Genomic DNA, 19468 nt, shown 5'->3' with positions numbered 1-19468 from the left:
CTATTATTGAAAACAATTTCAGTGCAGATGTGTAGGTGAGAATACTCTTGAGGTTTCCATGAAGAACGGCCAACACAAAAAATGTTCACATTATAGAATCTGCTTATACTTATCTGTTTTGAATTATAAGTTTCCTTAGCATATTCCCATCCCAATAGTCAATATCATTCTCTTAAACCATATATATGTATATGGTGTATATATATATATTATGTATATGATGCATATATATATGTGTGTGTATATGTATATATACATACATATGATAATATTTGTTATCTTAGTCCTGCTAAAATAAGCTCCATGTTTTTGTTGGTTTTTGTTTGTTTGTTTGTCCTTTGTTTTGCTTCATGGTATATTGAAAATAGCACATTGTCTGGAACATAATAGATGAAATACTGGATGCAATGTACAGAATCCAAATTAATTAAAGGTTTTCTTCCCAATGGAGGAGTTAGAAGACTGAAGGAGCTGAAAGGGTTTGTGGCCCAATGGGGAGAGCAACAATACCAACCAACCAGAGAGAGCTACCAGGGTCTAAACCACCAGCCTGGGAGCACATAGGGAGGGCCCCATGGCTCCAGCTGTATATGTAGGGGAGGGTGGCCTTGTTGGGCATAGGTGGGAGAGAAAATCCTTGGTCCTGTGAAGGCTGCTTGCCCAATATGGGGGACTTCGAGGGCAGGGAGAAGGGAGTGGGTGGGTAGGGGCACACCCTCATAGAAGCAGGAACAGGAGGGGATGGGATAGGAGGTTTCTGGGGGGACGGAGAAAGGGGTTAGCATCTGAAATGTAAATAAATAAAATATCTAATTAAAACAAAACCAAAATAAAAGGTTTTTCTTGATCTTTCATTTTATTTGTCATTTTAGGTTATTTGGGACTTGGGAACGTGCAGTAGCACCTAGGTAACCACCATACTATAAAGAGCTGATAAAGCTTTTTTTGGTCACAAAATATTCCAATACATTTGATCTCCAAAGATAACAGAATAAATGCTGCAAAGACAGAGAGCATGTTTTGTAATTAAGCCCCAAGAGGTCACTGCTTACCCAGGAATAATCCAGTGCTGATATTAAAGGACACTATTTAGGAATGTACATGTAATCATTCTGAGAGTGTGTTTATATCAGATAATTAAAAAAAACTTGGAAAGCTTTCTGATTAAAATAATATAGTTGTACTTTGCAAAGAACTGTCGAAAGCAATTGTACAGTGTAATACTCATACGGTATTGTATTTTTTTCATATTGTAAATGGATAATTTGCTAAACCTGATTAAAAATTCAGACATTGATCTGAAACTGTTGCATATAGCATTGAGCAACTTTAATCAAATTCACCATTATTATCTTTTTATTTGCTTTTCCTCTGCCCACAGGTACGATAAAGTAAAAGTGTGTAAGCAATGAAGCATATTCATAATAGTAGTCAGCGAGCCAGGTGGGTTGTAAACTAAATGTAATTGTTTTCAAAGATTGAAGCAGATTAGCCTGGATTAACACGTTCATTCTGAAATACAAGGCAGGACTTACTGGAAACATGCCTCAAACAGCCCTGTTGTTCAGTTTAGATCCCATCTTACTACTGGAAATCGCTGCCCCATAAAATTGGGAGCGCTTTACCTCTGTTCATTTTCATATGAAAGAAACACGATTTATTAAACAGGACAGGAAAGCAGTTGTCTGCCATATTGAAGGCCAGATTCGCAGTGATTTGCTCTCTGGCTTTCAGAGTTGAGCAACAGTGACAGACATGGAAGCCAGAATCGTGACTATCATAAATATTCACAGCCCCTCCTGCCCAAGAAGCAGAGGGAGGTATCTGTGTTTGCAGCACATGGTTAGCAGAGGATAAATCGAGGTGGCACGGCCCAAATATGCACAGATCTGAGAGCCTTGGGCAATGCACACGGAAGCCGCGCCTGAAAGGAGAACGGCATGTTGAGTGGTGGTTTTGCAGCCTCTCTGATTCACCCTGCTCAAGTCATTATCTTGCTCCTGTGTCCTTAAACTAAATCTGCTTGGTGATGCATAGTCGTGAGCTCAGCAAGTCCAGCAGGGAGAGTGTCCTGAGACTGTAGGAAGAAGGTTGGATGCCCTTCAGGGCCTAAGGCCCCCTATTAGACACCTGCCAAGTTTGAAAAAGAATCAGGTGTCAGAGAATTATCTTCAGTGATGTTAAAAGGAGTATGAATCAGACTCTCTGGACACGGCTTGATGCCCACAGATCTTGAATCTTTTACCGCAGTGTGAGTAGCCCTCCAATGTACAATTGAGGGGACTGTAATTCATTCCCACATTTAATATAAAATCTTATCTCCTATCAAACCTGGGGTCACTCATGTCAGAAATGCGTCTGCTTTCCTGAACACTCAGGGATTCTCCCTGACAACTGTTTCCTTCTTTTATTTGTTGCTCAAACTGCTGTGGAGCTAGAAGTGCAAACGCTGCACCTCTGGTCTAGACCTACGTATGTTTACCCTCCAAATCTCTGTGTACTGTTTCCCCTCAGTATCCAGGTTTAATTTTGCTTCATTTTAAAATGCTTCCTTGATTTTAGACCCTTAACTAGGGCTCCATCTCTGTGGTATACTTATATTTTCTACTATGTTAACATAAACATGATCCAAAAATAAGGCAAATGGTGGAGAAACTGGGGAACCTGAAGGAAAACAGCCAGTGACATGCAGTGGGTACTTAGCCCTCCTCACACATCAGTCTGAATCTTAGATACCCAGACATCACTCAATACTCTCACAGGCATAAATAGAGAGACACACAGAAGCTAGTTAAATCTTCAGCCTAATACTTTACAACTATCAGTATTGAAAGACATCTAAATTTTTATTTGAGCAGAATTTTGTTAAATTTACAAAGGAAACATAAAATGTATGGCGACAGAGCCTTCTGGTTCTTAGGAAATTCTCGACATATGTTATGTGATTGGTATCAGGGCTGTTTAAAATGATGTTACCTTCCCACACAACTGCCTTGTATCCTCATATGTTTGCAGCCAGTCAGACTTTGTTAAAAAATACCTTAAAGCATTGAATCTTCCCCAACACGTGTGCTTTGTGGGGAGCCGACAGAAGGCAGATATCATCCTGGTAGCCATCTTGAGCCATATACCCTGACAAGAGACACTCTGATAACATCTTGCTTTAGATACCCAGGATTTTCCCTTGGGTGTGTGAGACTTAAAGGTGTGTGACTTAAGGTTGTAACTTGAAGATCAGATTTAGAGACAAGACCTAAGGGCATGATTAAAGGCATGACTTAGAGGTGTGGCTTAGAAGTGAGACATATAAAAGGTGAGAGGCAGACAGGAGAGTTCAGAACAATTTAGAGTAGGATCAGAGAATCGGACACTTCAGGACAGAACAATTTAGAGTACAACTTGGGAACAGATTATTAGGCACTCGGAAGTACAACTTGGAGGAAGAACTTGGGCAGTACAACTTGGAAGTAGGAATTAGGCACTAGGAGAGTACAACTTGGAGTACAACTTGGAGTAGGAATTAGGCATTGAGGAAGAAGACACTTGGACTAGAGAACTTGGAAGAAGGATTATTAGGTATTAGGCACTTGGCACTTGGAGGAAGAACTTGGAATTAGACATTAGGCACTTAGCACTTGGAAGAAGAAACTTGGAACTTGGAGGCACTAGGGACTAGGAACTCAGGACTTGGGACTTGAAGAGAAGAAGAGAGACTGAAGAATAAAAGGGATTGAATCACACTCTGTCTGGTCTCCATTCCTCGAGTCCGTCCTCACTCTCTCTCTCTCTTGCTGAACCCTGATCCAAGTACTGGAGCAGCTTGGTGCAGTGCGGTCTAACAAGTTAGTCCCCAAGGCTTTTGGCAGTGCAGGTTCCAACATTGACAGAGCGGTCTGCAACATTTTGGCCCCCAAAAGTGTTTGTTTTCTTGTTGTCTGTTTTTATTGTTCACTATCTTGTAAGCAATGGAGAAAGCCATGAATCACATGTAGTTTACACTACACTGGGAACTACAGAAATCAAGAGTGGCTGTGATGTTCTTGAGAGGACTGTGTAGATTTTATGCAAATAGCATATCAATGAATATAAGGATCTTGAACATCTGTGAATTTGGGTGTCCACTAAGGGCCTGAAATGAGTCCCTGTTGGATATTAAAGGCTAGCTGTGATTGACTGCTCCAGGGAGGGTCTCTTAGAAAGCATTAACTTTTGGACCTTTGCTGTCCCTTCCAGCTTCCCAGACAATTGTGAATGAGAGCTAAAGAATAATTTCTCCCTTCCTAGTTTCCCTCAGAGACTCATGTGCTCTGTGCATGTAAAGCATGTTTGATTCTGCCCTGGGAAGATATTACTGCACTAGTCTTTATTTAGAACCTCTTTGTGATCCAACTGGAGAATCCATTCACTAACAGCTTGGATGCTGTTGGCTAGGGAGGGCTTTTGTATTTCACTGTATGGTCTACCTCACTATGGCATAGAAAACTAGGAAACAAAAATATCAGATTCTACTTTCTGAGACTAAAGTTGTAAGTTTTAAAACAGTCTCAGGACAAGTTGCTTTGTGCATGCTTGGCTCTTCTTCTGCTGTCTGCATTGAGTTACAGTTAGTGTGCTATGAAATGTTTAAGAGGACCATGAGAAGCAGCTTCAAATGGAGATAAAACAGCATCCATCTATCCTCCCTCAATGGCTGAGCCTTCAGAGTTCTTCTTGCATCCTTTGCAACCCTTACTCAGTATAACAGGCAAAGATGGCCATCTTGGAATGGTTCTCTCTGGAGTGGTTAGCCTTAGTGCAGAGAAATGTGAACAAAAGAAACCTGACATTTCAGCATTTCCCCACAGTTCACTTCTATCATTATGTAATTTGGCTCTAATTCTTCCAGAAGAAATGTTTTACCTATTTTCAAGAATATTTAGTCTTTATAGTTAGAAACGTTTTCTTAATAGACTTAATATGCACAACAGAGACCTGAATTTACTCATGTAATACAAAGGCTTTAGCCAGAAGCAGAGCACAGGTACAATTTTTATTGGGTATGATCCTATTACTTCTGAATTAAATCGTGTTGATCTTAATCTATGAGAGCATACCCTTGATATTCACACAATAACATAATCACCTCATGACTCATTTCTCAGAACATATTCCCATCATAAAGTGGCTCATGAATGTACTTTAATCAAATAATATGTGTCATGTTTTATATGTCTCCCCCATTGGCCACTTAATGAGAGGTAAATTGTCTTGTTAACATGTAAGCAATAATCAAGACAATGGGTCTTAGTCTTAGCTTGACTACGACTGTTTATCTCAGCCAAATAACTTAGCTACTCTAGACTATATTATCTTATATGTTAGAGAAAACAATGAATGGTAAGTTATTTCCAAAATGTCCTATTACCACAAAATGGCTATTGTATTTTCATTTCATCTGTCTAAAACATACATAATTAGCAACATCAGCCTTTTAGAGGAAAACAATAAAATGTTTATTAGCTTTGTTTTCCCCATTAAATCCCCATTTACAACCATTGGTGGTTCTCTGTCACCCTCTACAATACACTTGTGAAACTTAAGTCACTTTGATCAAGGACACTTGCTTCCTACCTCCATAGGGGCACAGCCTAGGGACAAGCCCAGGGAAGTGTTAGGATTTTGCATGGAGAGAAACTGGCTGTGAATTTTCCCCCAAGAGTCCACAAAAACCACTGAACTGTGTTTTCTATTATTTGTCTCAACGGGGAATCCTGTCCTTGTGCAAATGATCAGGGCTAGTCTCAAATTCCTGAAGCAGCTCCACTCATGCTTACTTCAAAGCCATTAAAAGAAAAGTTTCAAAGCCTCTCTGCCTCACCAGAAACTTCTTAGACAGTCATTTTTTTGCTTATGTTGTTGAAAACCCAAATTTAAACCTGGATCAAAGGACCAAGACCTGAGAGATGAAAGCTGCCTTATTTAGCACTCACCACTTTATACGACTACAGGTGTGCCTACCTTTGTCTCTGCCACTATCCAAAGTGTCAGTTATGTTCAAAGTGACAATAATATAACATATTAATCAACTCTTAACTGCAAAGCACTCTTTAAAGTGATCTCTATAAGAAAGATCGTGTACCCCTCATATACTTTATATTTCACCATGATCTGAAACTTCCCAGATTGAAAGAATCAGAGAATTTTGGCCTTTACACTAAAACCAAGATAGAAGTATAGTTATGGCTGATTTTAGAAATGTGTCAACTTTTGATCTTTATTCCCCACTTGGGAGACAAGTTGCCTTCCTGATAAATCTTTCTGTGGCTTTGAAGATGCTACAGTAATAATAATTTTTGCCTTTACCTGCCCTCCACCAATTAACACTGAGGACTGGATTAATCATTAGCTAAATTTTACAGTACAGAAACCAAGGCCATATGATCAGTCACAGGACATTGTCTGTGAGACATGAGATTAAAAATGATCCCTAAGTTTTCAGTGTTCTTTGAAGAGCACATACCCGGGAAACAGATGAACACAACAGCCGCTGCTGATCCTGCACAAAGAGATCCAACTCTGTGCAGGTCTGGTGGCTCAGTGGGAAGGCTTGCTTGGCATGCAGGTGCTATGTATGAAGAGTAAAAATGCAAGTCATTATTACTCTGGAAACAATGCACAATTAGATGTATTTCTTACCACCAACAGCAATGAGCAATGCTATGATTCACCAATATATGATTTGCTGATCCCAACCTGAATTCTCTAATGTTTGGATGACCAGCCATGCACAGTCGAATGACTGTTTCGGCCAAAGGCAGACCTTACACTTTTGAAGCAGTGTGGAATCCGTGTACTTGTGATAGACAAATGTACCCTACTGTCAATCATACAGAAGTACACAGGCATCTATGAACATGGCATAATAACACTTGATGATTATAAGTGGCTATGTTACTACTTCCCTATTTCCTATTCGTTACTTTTTGCCATTACTTTAGAGTATAATCCTTTAACTTATAAAAAAAAAATACATGGAACACTAGAGAGATGTCTCAGTATATTACTACTTTTTCATAGGATCCAAGTTTAATTTCAAAAATATCCATGTCAGGTAGCTTACCACCACCTGTAGCTCAAGCCCCGAGGGATCCAGTGCTCTTTGCTCTTTTCTGACCTCCACAGGCAACTGGGCTCACATGAACAGATCCCAGGAAAGACAGAACCACATACTTCAAAGTAAAATTAAATGTTTTTAAAGTTCTACAAAACACTGTAGCATGTGTTGTGCTTTGAGAATTGCCTCCAAGATGCCTGTGTGGTAAAGATTTGGTAACGAGAGCGTGACGCTGCCGGGATGTCATGGAAGCTTTAAGCAGTGAGATGAAGTGAAATTTCTTGGACATAAACATCACTCTTCTACCATGTGCTCCCAACAGTATACACTACTACAATACAAGCTCAAAACATCAGGACAAATGAACTGAAACCCACACATAGAAACCACCTCACCTGTGAGCCACAGTAAACGTTACTTATTCAGTATTTGTCATTGTTGTAGAAAGCTAACACATGATGTTTCAGCAGCAACCTCAAATACCTAGTGCCTGGTTTGTCTCCTGATTGCATCAAGAGGGTCTTGTTCTCCCCTGACAGTTACTGTCTTGTCTGTATTAGAATATACTGTGAAATTCAAACTGTAACAGAAACCATACAGTTCTCAAAACATAGGCCCCCCCCTGTTAATTAGCCTATGACTATATTTTAGGCAGGACCCCCGAATTTGAACTACAGAAAAATGAAAAGTACTTTAAGAAATCTGTGGTGTGATTCTGGCACCAACTCTTACTGGGCTTGCAGGTTTGAGCGAAAAATTTAAACTCACTGGATCTCAGTTCTCTGTGCAGTAGAAATTAGGATGCACAGCATCTCTGAGGGTTTACTACCTATCTATTCAGTAACTACTGAGCACCTACCCCAGGACAAGCAGCATCCACAGTGGACGTGTGCAAGCATTCTCTGATCCCTAGACAGCATGCATTCACTGACCCTATATCTCCGCAAATTAGCAAAAGATTAAACAAAGCTGAACGGTTGAGTTACTTGATTAGATTTTTCAAAATATAGTTCCTTGTCATATATTTAAGCTTTTGTTATCTACTCTTAATCTTACTTCCCACGCACAATCAGGGCCGATTTCTCAGACGATGCTCAGTACATTAGAATAGACAGTATAAGTTAATTTTGTGAATTAAATTTTATGAGGCACTACATCAAATACTTCAGTAAAATAAATATATATTATTGTACTCATTGTAGATATTCATGGCCTTATCGTGTAATTATATTTTTTAAATTGAATTTGCACAGGCTTATTATCCAGTTATTCACCCCATGCTGTTCATAGCTATATAAATGTTTATAGCTATGTTCCTTAATGTTACATCACTGCATTTACTAGAAAGAATAATTTCAAGGGTAATAGTCATGATTGTTCCACTTTCTCAATCATAAATATGTATAGCTTTGGTATACTTTTACAATGATCTGCTGTTTCCTTAGATAAGAAAAATTAATAGAGCGATGTAACACCTACTTCTTGTTTTCCAGCACATAAGTGTAGGTATGCACGATCAATGATTGTGATAGGAACATCCTCAGGTTTAGCCCCTTCCTAAGAACGATTGTGACCTTCCTGGGTCAGTGCTTGAAGCTCTAAGAAAACAGGGAAAGCCATAGAAGAGGCCTGTAGAATGTCCTCACTTTACTGCCAGGTGCTGCAGGCTCAGAACCCTGACGGAATGTGATATTTCTACATTCCTACCTTCTACACTGGATTCATTGTTGAACCTCACCACCTTTGTTTTGTAATGTGGGTATAAAAAGAATGTATCTGGACATCAATACAAATTATTTTTCTGGAAAAGCTGTTTTGGATAGATGTTGAATATTTTTAAGTCTGTTCTAACTGGCACCTTGCAGGGAAACTCAATGGACAATGTTATCGTTTCCAGTGAGTATGTTTTGGGATATATTAGTGATCACTGAAACATGAATTCTATTGGTTTTCTTCACTTTTGAAGTCATTTTGATTCTCATGTAAATTAAGGATCAATTACTTCTAGTGGTGCAATAATAAATTAAGTCATTGAACTTTGTGACTAAAATGAATATACATAATTGATAAATTCCTCTTAAATTAACAAGGTCGTCCCTTCCATAGGTACCTAGTATTGAGGTAGATATGGAAGTGAATGTAGAATAAATCATACTACTTACATTCAAAATTGGATATTAGAGGTATTCCTACGTCCCAGGGACTTAGAACAGAGGTTCAACTGTTTTACTTGACTATTGGGTAGTCAGAGACCTTGCAGAAGTATACATATTCACCCAAGATTCATGAGCAAGATGAAACAAGAATGTGCAGCTGATGCTGTTTGATCATGCTATTGTCATACCTCCAAACTGGTTAAGGAGGATCCTGTAGCACAGCTGTATGTACTTCTGGATAAGGACACTTGGCTCCATATATCTCTGATTTCATATCACCTAATAAAAATTGACAACCTATTTGTGGCTGAGGAATATGGGTGGCAACATTTTTCAACAGTTGATGTCAGTCACTTCTACCTACGTAGTCAAATGGGATGAGCTACACAAAGGCTTGCCCAACTCTGCTCGACTTTCCAGCCTGCATGAATGATATTTACACACAGATATGGTTAAATGTATAAAATAAGAGTGATATGTTGTGGTCACTTGAATGTGATGTCCCTGTAGTCTCAGGCATTTAAATACTCGGTTCTTGGTCACCATCATCTTTTGAAGAGGCTTTGGAGGTGTGGCTTTGTTGGAAGGGGCGTGTTCCTAGAGGTGGGCTTTGAGAATTTAAGGGTTTTTGCCATTTTTAAGTCCTCCTGCTTAACTCTACTTTGTATCGCAGAGTTCTCAGGCCCTTTACCATTGAAAGAAACAATTATTCTTTTTAATTATAAGAGTTTAATTCTAAGTCCTCACCCCTGCTTTGTGCTTGTGGTTCAGGATGTGAGTCTTAGCTGTGCTCTTGCTGTCATGCTGCTGCTTGCTGCCATGTCGCTTGGCCATGACGGATTCTTATTCCTGCAGAAGAGTAAACCAAAATAAACCCTTTCTCTTAGACATTGCCTTGGGCATGATGTTTTATCACAGTCACAGAAAAGTAACTAATGCACATATTTTTAACCAAGTTTCAGTACTAGTTCATGGAGAAATGATTGCATATTTATGTTTTCCCCAGTAGTACGGCCTCATAAGCCATTTTTAAAAGATGGGCATTCAACCTGGTTCATGTCTATAATCCTTGCACTCAGAGGCCAAGGCAGGTGGATTACCATGCGTTTAAGGCCATCTGGGAGTATGGAATGAGTTACAGACCACTCTGAGCTAAAGGGTAAGGCTTTTGTCTCAGAGAGAGAGAGAGAGAGAGAGAGAGAGAGAGAGAGAGAGAGAGAGAGAGAGAGAGAGAGAGGAGAATGGAGACAGAGATGGAGATAGAAAGACACACAGAGAGACAGAGACCCAGAAAGAGTGGCAGTTAAAGAGACAGACAGACACGGGGATCGAGACAGGCAGAGACAGACACAGCCAGAGAGAGAATGGGAGAAGACTGACACGGGGACATAGAGACAGACAAATAGAGCATTGCATTGACAAAATTAAATAAATCATAATTTTATTTTAAAATTCGAAAGATGTAAGAGCTATGGGTTTCTCTAAATATAAAGAGTGCAGACCATACAGCCTTTATTCTTTACTTTTTTATACTGCTGAGAAACGAATTCTATCAGAATCTGTTCTAATTAAAATATTAATTATAGCTTATAATTAAAAAGAATAATTGTCCCTTTCAATGGTAAAGGGCCTGAGAACTCTGCAATACAAAGTAGAGTTGAAGCTTCTCAATCTATTTTTGTCAAATAGAAGATGAGGAAAAAATATGAGCTAATTCCTTTTAAAAAACTGACCATGGGAAGACTTTATGGAAAATCATAATTTAGGTGAATACAAGGGGAAACTTTGTAATATTTCTAAGAGTTACCCTAAGGTGATGTTGTGGTGGCTGAGGAGGGTCTCCACTCCAAAAAGTTTTAAGCAGAGACTGTGAGTTTAGGAGTGATTCTGCAGAAGATATTTAAGCCAGACAACCTTGAAACCATTTTCCAACCAGTCTATAATTTGCTCCGACCTTACTAAGAGATCACTCTAGCAGGAAAACGAAGGTAGACTAAAACAGAGGCAGAGTTCAGTTTCGCTGGTCCAGTAGGATGGCCATGGCTATCTGCTGTTCTGTGTTGAGAATACGAAGGTCAGCTCTGGGCTCAGAAGAGCTGAGCATTGTGACCTCTTAATGATGCCTCATTAGAATGAAGCAAAGGGCTGTCTTCCCTCTGGTGCAAGACTGGAGCATCATCCTGACCCTACAAGGACACGCTGTCTCGTCTCCATTTGCTCACATTTGGCTCTTCTCTGGATCCCTTTGTTCTTTCTGTGCCTAAGCATATTTAGTTAGCTCAGCTTTGAAATTTCAATGATGAATAGCCTTCCATGTAGAGAGTTTTTTAAATTAACTGGAAATTATACATTTATAACTTAGAATAAAGCATGTGGCATATGTTGTAATCCTTTTAAGGATGACTTATGATTTGATTAAAGATTATAATGAACAATCAGAGGATTTAACTAATATAAAATTTTGTCCAAATTGGCCATTTAAATTATTGAAAATCTGTCTGGCTTCGTGTTTTGTGAAGCTTTGTGTCTGACTTCCACATGCCCTTTGTTCTTTCTTCAAGTTTGCCTGGCTTAAAGAAAATTATTCAACACAGAGCTCAATTGCTAATGTGCTTTGACAATCGGGAGGCTGTATCTGGGGTTTTATCTGCAAGTTCAACAGAGGTGATAAAGAACTACCCTGGCCTGGAATACAAATGTATACATCTACCTCCTAGGAGCAGTGCCTTTCCTGACTCAAAAGCTTCAGAAACCCAAAATTTCTAGGTGCTTCTGGTTGGGTTTTATGAAGCAGAAGTACTTATAGGAATTTTGAATGGGTTCTTAAAAATAATTCAGTGAGTTACTTGTGAATTGTTACGCTGTTCAGACACACACACACACATACACACACAATTTAAAAATACTAATAGGTACCAGTAATTAACTTTCTAACAAATATACAAGTATTTCGAGACATTCAAAAATCTAATTACCCTGAGAAAATTACATAGTTAGGATTTTCATACAGATGAACTTTCCCAAGTGTTTTTGTAGACATTTTACATAATGAAGCATTTCTTCAACATTAGTTATGATTATTTTCTTTCCTCAACATTCTCATCTAAGAAAATTCATTTGTTATTGTATACTTTATTGAGTACCTTTCCTTCTAGAAATATTGTATGGAGAAGACTCTCTCTGTGTGTGTCTGTGTGTGTGTGTGTGTGTGTGTACTTAACATAACTTACATATAAAAGAAATTAAAATTGAAAGGGAAATCTCTGATTTGAGTTCTAGTGAAAGATCCCATGATATTGTACAAGTGAATCTACATGTATGGACTTTCTTCCTCTTATTGGGAATAGACTTTTCCTCACATAAGATAGGCTGATGACAAAAATAAATAAATAATTTTTAAAAAGATATCCTGATGACAGGATAAAAAGAGAGAAGAAAAATGTAAATGAATTAAAATACCATAAGATAGAAAAGGAATGTCTCTGACACAATATCATAAAACAAGGAACCTACAGCGGTGCTGTTGAGTTTGTCTTCTGTTGTTCATCTACTGAGGGGCATGCAGCATACACTTATGAATAGTTTGTTTCCCCAGTGAGTCTTGGCAAACACTAAATTTTCATCTGCAAATGTATATATACTCTGTTGGATTTTTCATGCTACCCCTCAAATTGCCCTAAATTTTAGTCCTGGTATTACCTCTTTTGTCTCCCACTTCCCTGCCCCCATGTGATCCTACAATTTCAGCTCCCTGCTTCCCAATCAACCCCATATATGAACTGTTTTGTTAGCTTATTTTTAAGTATAACTATTATCTTAATCCTGAAATAAGAATTATCGAATATCAAATATGAATATCTCATGAATATCTCAAAACACAGCCCGCCTTGCTAAAACGTCTTTCCATTTCCCATGGATATCCCCATATTGACCTAATAACCACAAAAAAAGCAATAATGTATACCAGAAAGACTCCAACTTTTGCTTTGAAGACATTAGTGGTTCCACGGAAGAGGCAGACATGTAAGAGCCAGGAGTAGACACGTATTGCTGCATTTACTGTGTACTAGTACCCTTGAAAGGCCATCTAATTGGAATCAGAGGGTTGATATGATAGTTGTCAGGGAGATTAGCACCAAGGCGAAACCAGAGGACTTGTGCATCAGAGAAGGACTGTGTGGAAAAGGGAAGGAGTTGGGGAGCAGAAAGTATAGTAGAGATGGAAGCAACGATGCAGAAGTCTGGAGTTGAAAGAACAGTGTAGTCACTTAAGAAGTTGCAAATATACAACTTAGGATCTCTAGAGAGAGTCATGGCCACACCCAGTTACTTTACCACTTGCATATAAACCTTCCAGACAGCCCTTTTCTTCTTTGATCTCTGCACTGGATGCAAAATTAGGAGTCTAGACCTGCAGTAGAGAACATAGTTGGTAATGACGCTGAACCAAGTCAGCCCTCCGATTCCCTTCTAGAAAGATCCTTGTTACTGTGTCCTCTAATACTCGCAGATGAAAGCCCCACAGTCACGAAATGCACTAGGTTCTTAACATAATCTTCTTTTTAAAAAACATTTTTGATACCCCCCCCCACAATCTACTTAAAGTATTTCTATGAATTTTCTCTTCCAAAGTTCAGTTCAATGGCTGAGCTGCCAGCCTACCGGCAAGAAAGTAAAAATCGTTTTAGGCCTTCCTGGTTGTGTTTTCCTTTGCCTGACCTTTGTCCTAAAAGCAATGTGTGACAGCAGCACAAATTTGCCATTCCAGTGTGCTCACTCTTCGTGTTTGTCCTCTTCGTGACTCTCTGGGCAGGACAAAGAACTCTACCTATAAGGACCAAGGTTGTAGGAAGTGTGAACTAGGGACAGAGATGGTAGAGTCCATGGAAATACTGCCCAGGAGACCTGTTATCCCAGCCCAAGTATCAGGTGACTCCAAGCATCCTGGACATTGTACCTTTCCCTGTGGAACCATGAAAAAGCCAGAGACCACTTTAGATGAGGCCTTTACATAATCAACATTGTTGGTAATTTTGTTCAACCTTTAAATGTAAATTTATCACACACACGTGAAAACAAGAAGCTGAGGACAGCCTTCCAAACCTCACTAATTCCCACCCCTTTACTACTGGAAATGGTACGATTTGTGAAAACCAAGGGCAAAAGTATTGTCATTTAATGATAAAGGCAACGCTACAAGTTACATAAACTTAAGCAAAATCTGCATTTTTGGTAGCCTTTTGCTGTTTTAGGAGTGAATATGTGTTAGAGAATCGTACACTAGCAGTGCTTGATTTCCCTGCAATTCAAATCCCTTCTCTCCAGTAGGGAATGGTAGTCATGAAAACACAAGGCTTTGTTTGACAAAGACTTTCAATAGCCCTCATGCATTTTTTGGTCAGGGTAGCAATCATCCTGTGAAAGCATGGATTAAATAACTCATATGCAATAGCCTGGGGAAAATATTACTTTTTAAAATGAGGGGAAATTAGTTCAGGGCTTATCCCATTCCAAGGGCATATTTTTAAGAATGTTACATGCAATAAAAATGTGGTTATGTTTTAAGCATTATCCCGAAGGTTTAAAAAAAGATTTTCAACTGATTTCTAAAATCACTTAGGATTTAAATGACTCAAACCCCCTTTGTTATTTTATACATCCAGTAAACGCTTTCCCTTCTGGATGTATCAACTTGACATTATGTCAATTGGATTTTATACTTATACATTAGAAAATTCTATTTGCATACCCATGACCTCAAATGCAGAAGTCACCAATGAATGTTCTTTGAAGCACAATACTGAAAGTGGAGACAGGGCAGGCAGTTGTTACATTGCTATTCTGTGGTTCCCTGATACTGTGTAAGGCTTTAGATGGCCTCATTATTGGAGTTTAGTTTGCAAAATAATTGTTTTTCTTGCTTTTGTTGACAAAGACCAAAATAAGCCATAAATCAAATAAACATATCTCGTTATAAGTTATATGTGACTTCCTTAGTTAAAAGTTGATTTGTGTGTTTATAAATCCAGTTTCTTTCATAATACTGCTGACTGAAGCCTGGGCCTTGCATATGTTCTAGTTAAAAGCTTACATGACCCTGAAGTACAGTGTAATATGGAGTATCTATCATACATTGAATTATTTGAGGGGAAATGGAAATCTCACCCTCTTTCCAAACCTGAGTGGTTATTTAAATTTTAAAAAGTAGGCAGCAAATAAAGTGGCTAGCCTATCAGACAGCTTTATTCCTAGACCTTAAAATTCTTTATGCACAGTAGTCACATACTTATAAACTTACATATAAACTTTTAAATAACACATGGGAAAATGTCTCTGTGTCATCATTTAATACAAGCCATAAAGAATGTATGTATATATACACACATATATATACACATTCATATATACATATATGTATGTATATGTACATGCAAACAAAATAAACAAAACTGTACTAATGGTGTGTGAAAGATACAAGCATTCTGAGCTGTCAAGATAGCTCAGTGGCTAATGGTGCTTGCAGCCCACCTGAGGACCAAGAACCATCCCCAAGACCTGAAAGGTGCAAAAGGACTTGGTCAAGTCCTGCAACTTGTCCCTTCCTCCCACCTCACCACTTACAAACAAATAAATGTAACTTAAAATATTTAATTTAACCAGTCCAACATGTAATATGATTAACTTTAAGCTAGAATTAGTCACCAGGTGTGGTGGCTCATGGGTCTAATATCAGCATTTAAAAGAGGCCGAGCAAGGGTATGCAAGTATCTAACATAAAGTCTCTGCAAAAACTCAAAACAAACACAAAAACCATTATCAGAGCCCTCACATCTGGTGTGTGTGTCCCTAACCCTAACCTTGTACATACACACACACACACACACACACACACACACACACATTCATATATATTCATTTATGAACACAACCTGTTTATTTCCTTAGGATTGGGTCCCCTACCTAACACGGGGCTTCCTCCTGGACCAGTCTGACTCCAATTGTCTCAGCAACCATTAATTGCTTATATCTCTTCATCTAAGGGTAGGGCCTGGTGAGATCTCTACCATCGGTGTTGGTAGGTGACTTGGTAGTGTCATTCTTCAGGTCTTATTTAGGAAACCATATCATTGAGATGTCAGGGGTACAGCCTTCCTGTCAAATCTAGAAAATACTGTTTCTCACCAAATGCCTTGATCCTCTGGCTCTTACCAGCTTTCTGCCTGCCTCTCCTACAATATTCCCTGAGCCTTCAGTGTCCGGGTTGTACTACTGTTGTATCAGTTGGAGTTTTACACTCATCTTTGGTTGTTCTCTACATTGTGACTGGTTGTTTCTTTCTGTTATGGTCTTTGTCTACTGCAAAAATAAGATTGTTTTGGTAATTGATGAGAGATACACTTATCTGTGAGTATAAAGATAAATATTTAATATTCAGTTAGACTTGATTCTAGCTTAGGAAAGTGGCATCAGCAGGGTCTCCTCTAGTCTCCTTGGCCGCACAGACATGGGTACTTAGTTGAATTTACTGGACTGGGTATGGCTGCTCTCCTATTGAGAGGGTCTTCAGTTCAGTTAGGTGGCTGCTGGTTACTCCCAGTAATGGCCACTACTGTACATTGCTGTGTGTCTTGTCATTCTGGTTACTGTTGTGGTCCCTAGTCATTGCAGCATGGTATGACTGTTGACTGCTTTACTTCTCTGGAAGCTTGCATAATTCCCTTAGGTAGAGTGAGACCTTGTCCTCAGGGAGGAGGCTTCTAGGTCACACCCATCTTTATTCTTCAAAGTCTTGTGATCCAGTGTAGTGTACTTAAAAGGCTTTTTAAGTGTGCAACAAGGAGCTGTATAGATATATGTTGAACCTATGCATCTTGTAGAACTAAATTTTATACCCATTGAGAAGCAGTTTCCAATTCTGTCTTCCTTCAATGCCTGCAATCTATCATTCTTTTGTCTATAATATCTATCTTTTTTCTACCATATTTTTAAAATTGTTATTGCTTTTAAATATATTTTGAAATTAAAAATTATGATTCCTCCAGATTTGTTCTTTTTTCTGGGTAGCCTTGGCTCACCTGTGGTTTGATGGGGTTTTAGAAAGATTTTCTCTATTCTGTAAGCAATGCCACTAAGAGTTTGAATAAAATAACCATTGCTCTATGGATTAAGTTAATTTGGTAGTATAGACATTGTAGCAACATTGTTTGTACATGAACACGGGACATACTTCCCTCGTGTCTCTTTTCATTCCTTCCTGTAATGTTGCATACCTTTTAGGCATAAAGTCTTTGACTTTGTTGATTAAATGTATCCCTGAGTATTACAATTCTTTGTTCATTTGTTTAATTGATTGACTGACTGACTGATTGATTGATCGATTCATAAATCACAACTGACATTATTTTTTAATTTCCAGTCAAATAAGTCATTGTTAGTATGTGGAAATACATGGTACATTGATTTTTGTCATTTGCAGTTTTAATCAATCTGCTTATTAGTTCTTACAACTTTTAGTAGAATCTTGTTTTCATTTTTATAGAGCCATGTCAGTTGTAAACAGGAAGAAAAAAAATCTTTTTGCTTCTTGATCTTATCAAGTTTCAGTGGTAAGGGTTTGGTATTATGTTGAACATAAGTAATAAGAGAGGAATATTGGCTTTGCTCCTTATCATAGAGGTGAATCTTTAAGTTTTTCTCTAGGATTGTTATTGTGGGGCCTTTATTATGTTGAGAAACAGTACTTTTATACCTAGTTTATTGACATTTTTTATAATGAAAGGATGTTGAATTTTATTATTTCTGTATCCACTGAGGTGATTATATAATATAAATAGTAATCAAAATAATGTATCATATTATTGATTCCTGAATGTTAAGCCTCTTTCTATTCATGAAAAAAATCAGTATTTTTTTTATTCTTTCTAATGTGTCATTGGATTTTGTTTCTAATATCTTGTACAGGATGTTGCATCTGTGTTTATTAGCGGATGAATACAGTAGAACATGCCATGTAGCAGCAGCTGACTAAACAATCTTATATGCATGTGTTGCTTTGTCCAGAATAGATGATGTGGGCTGTTAAAAAAAAGTTGTACAAATTTATTAAGGCTAACATCACCTTAATAATCTTTTCTAAACAAACATAAAATAAAAAATGATAACTGAAGGTAAATTAGAAAATTCAGATATTTTGTGAAAATTGAACCACACATTTTTGAGTAGTGAGGTCAAAGGTCAAATCAAAGCATAAATCAAAAAATACTTGAGACAAGTGAAATAAGAATCCATTGAAATTTCTACAGGATGAGAGAAAACCAGCAGAAGCAGGGAATGGTATCATGATCAATAGCTGCACCAAGAAAGAAGAAAGTGCTCAAACGATTTCCCTGACTTTAGACTTCAAAAACTGAAATGAACAGATAAGCTCAGAATTAACAGAAGATGGTGATAAATGTCAAAATAGAAGTAAATGGTCTACAGACCAGAAAAAAAATATAGAAAAGGTCAACAGAATTTAGATTTTTTTTTTCAAGGGAGAGTGGCTTGGTTTGGTTTTGAAAAATTAAGTTGATGAAACTAGAAATTTTGATGAAAAAAAATGAAGCCCAGAGCCTATTATCCTCATTAGTGAACTCTAGAAAACATTTGAAGATTAACAACAATCCTCCTCAAATTGTCAGCTAACTTGGACCCTCAAGATCTTCAGACACGGAGCCTTCAACCAGGCAGCACACAACAGCTGATATGAGGCCCCCAACACATATACAGCAGATGGCAGGGTCTGGGTTCAGTCAGAGAAGATGCACCTAACCCTTAAGAGACTGGAGGCCCAGGGAGTGGAGAGGTCTGGTGTGGTGGGGGTTGAGGGGTAGCATCCTCCTTGAGACAGGAGAGAAGAAATGGGATGAGGAACTGTGGGAGGACAGACTGGGAGGGGGTAACGATGGAACTGTAAAAAAAAAAAAAGATTAAAAATAAATATTAAAAAATTGTAATTTTGGTTGTGAGCCTAGCCTTTAACGGCTGAGCCTAGTTCCAGGACAGCCAGAGCTATACAGAGAAGCCTTGTCTCAAAAAAACAAAAAACAAAACAGAAAAATTATAATAACAAAATAATTTTTTTAGAACAGGATGATGAGGCATCCTCCCAGATTGAATCAATGGGGGGCATCCCCTGACACCAGTGACAAAGACACACACACATACACACATACACAAA

General features: G+C 38.3%; 1 protein-coding gene and 1 long non-coding RNA gene across 3 annotated transcripts in view; one reads left to right on the top strand and one right to left on the bottom strand.

Moving 5' to 3' along the window:
- Positions 1–19468, top strand: part of Gpc6 (glypican 6) — a 1004917-nt gene that overhangs the window by 688688 nt on the left and 296761 nt on the right. The gene's annotated exons all lie outside the window — the stretch shown is intronic.
- On the bottom strand, positions 853–13891 carry LOC143441565 (uncharacterized). 2 transcript variants are annotated; one of them, XR_013109126.1, is made up of 5 exons: positions 13585–13891; positions 13214–13336; positions 9997–10098; positions 6500–6604; positions 853–2130 (listed from the first exon to the last, which is right to left on the bottom strand). It is a non-coding gene; the product is annotated as an uncharacterized LOC143441565 (long non-coding RNA). The 2 variants fall into 2 exon arrangements; XR_013109125.1 differs by lacking the exon at positions 13214–13336.

This window comes from Arvicanthis niloticus, chromosome 3 (genome assembly GCF_011762505.2).
Source record: "Arvicanthis niloticus isolate mArvNil1 chromosome 3, mArvNil1.pat.X, whole genome shotgun sequence".
NCBI lineage: Eukaryota > Metazoa > Chordata > Mammalia > Rodentia > Muridae > Arvicanthis > Arvicanthis niloticus.
This window is presented reverse-complemented; position numbering and strand designations above follow the sequence as displayed.